Source organism: Triticum dicoccoides, chromosome 4A (assembly GCF_002162155.2).
Source record: "Triticum dicoccoides isolate Atlit2015 ecotype Zavitan chromosome 4A, WEW_v2.0, whole genome shotgun sequence".
Classification (NCBI taxonomy): Eukaryota; Viridiplantae; Streptophyta; class Magnoliopsida; order Poales; family Poaceae; genus Triticum; species Triticum dicoccoides.
Genome location: NC_041386.1, coordinates 749,669,386 through 749,671,786, shown reverse-complemented (window position 1 = coordinate 749,671,786; position 2,401 = coordinate 749,669,386).

Below are 2,401 nucleotides of genomic sequence, written 5' to 3'. Positions count from 1 at the left end.
CTGTTGAGCATCCGACTCTCGGCAGCCGCCTCGGCCGTCGAGAAGGAGTCGGAGAGAACGGCGCCCGCCATCGGATCGACCGACTCCACCGATCCCTGGCACTGGAAGAAGAAGACGAGCTGGGTCCGCCTTGCTTCGGGCCCCGCATCCGAGACGAGCCCTTCCCCAAAGGGTTCACGCTCCCGCATGACACACCCTAGTACACTGGCTCTATGAAGTCGGAAGACTGGCTGATAGATTACTCCACAGCCGTCAGGATAGCAAACGGCAACAAGCAGGTTGCCGTGAAGTACGTTTCCCCTCATGCTCCAGGGCACGGCCCGGACATGGTTGAACAGTCTGAAGCCCCGCAGCATCAACAGCTGGGTCGACTTCACCGAAGCCTTCATCCGCAACTTCATGAGCACGTACAAGCGACCTCCCAAGCCGCGCCAGCTTTCTTTGTGTGTGCAAGGCCCTGATGAGTCGACACGCGACTACCTCACGCACTGGGGCGAGCTTCGGAACTCCTGCAAGGGCGCGCACGAGGTGCAGGCCATCGAGTACTTTACTGCCGGGTGCCGAGAAGGCACCCTCCTCAAGCACAGGCTCCTCTGCGAAGAGCCAGAAACCCTCGACGAACTGCTAGTCATAGCAGACAAGTACGCCACAGCCGACTCATCCATGAAGACGGAGATTCAAGTCAATGCGGCTGGCAAGGTGGCCCCTCAGGCTCCCAGAACTCCAGCTAGAGACACCAGTCGGCGCCAACAACAGAACGACAACAAACGCAAGGCCCAACAACCGACTTCCAACAGTCGGCAGGTTGCGACAGTTGAAGATCAATAGCCGGAGGGGCAGCCTCCAGCCAAACGGCAGAAAGGCGCCAAATCCAATTGGTTGCCGGCCTTTTCCTATGAGCAGACTTTGGATGGTCCCTGCAAGTTCCACAGTGGCGCGAAGCCGTCGAACCATACCACCCGAAAGTGCCACTGGCTCACCAGAATCGCCAAGGGAGACGGCCTCCTTCCCCCTCCGCCTGCTGGGCCTCCGCCTACGCCGCCGCCCCAGCAGCCGGCAGTTCGGCCAGTCGGCGCAGTGCAAGACAAGTACCCAGAAGAGCATGGAGCTTACGTGGTGTTCACTAGTGTGGCTGATGATCAGCACAGCAGACGGCAACAACATCAAGAAGTAAATGCATTGGCAACAGATACTCCGGAGTTCATGCATTGGTCCGAGAAGCCTATCAGTTGGAGCAGAGCGGATCACCCAGAGGTGATGCCGAATCCGGGCTCCTATGCCCTGGTCCTAGGGGCCACCTTGGCCATTGATAGGCGGGCCGCCCGCTTTTTGAGAGTGCTGATAGACGGAGGCAGTAGCATCAACGTCCTGTACAAAGATACCATGGAGAAGCTAGGAATCAAGCAGAGACAGCTACAGAGCAGCCGGACTGTGTTCCATGGTATTGTACCCGGCCTTTCCTGCTCACCAATCGGCAATATCCTGATAGACGTCCTCTTCGGAGACAAAGATCATTTCCAACGAGAGCCGGTCTGGTTCGAAGTAGTGGACCTTGAAAGCCCATACCACGCACTGCTTGGCCGACCTGCCTTGGCCAAGTTCATGGCGGTTCCTCACTACGCCTACCTCAATATGAAGATGCCGAGTTCCAAGGGAATTCTGACCGTAGCCGGCGACTACAGGAAGTCATCTGCCTGCGCGGCCGAGAGCAGCCGGCTGGCCGAGTCCCTGGTGATCGCTGCTGAGAAGCGGCTCCTTGACCGGGTCGTGGCAATGGCCGGAAAGCAGCCAGAAATGTCGCCTGACCCCAAGGAGTCGGAAGCTGAAGGTTCGTTCTAGCCGGCCAAAGAGACCAAGAAGATACCCTTGGACCCGGAGCACCCAGAGAGGTACGCTGTCGTGGGTGCAAACCTTGACAGCAAATAGGAAGGCGAGCTCGTCGAGTTCCTCCGTGAGAATCGAGACATCTTTGCATGGTCCCCCAAATACATGCCAGGTGTACCGACGGAATTCGCCGAGCACAAGCTACATGTCAGGCCAGATGTGAAACCTGTTGCGGATATTACTACTGGGCGTGAACCGGCCTACCTGGGCCGGGTTAACTTCATTAGTAGTATAAAGGTGATTAAGCCAAGCTGGCAGATTAAGGCCCAAGGCCTGTAGTCGGTTTAGAACCTGTAGCCGTAAACTGGCTTGATATGTAAACTTGTGTTGTAAGTTAGGAATAGAGAGAGACCAACCGGGATACGAATATGAACCGGTGTTGGGACTCTATGGACCGACAGGAGTCACCCGTGTATATAAGGGGACGACCCGACGGCGGTTCAGAGACAGACAACAACAACTCGAGGCCTAGGCGAAGCTTATTTGCTCCCTAGTCATCGAAACCACATCAATCCCA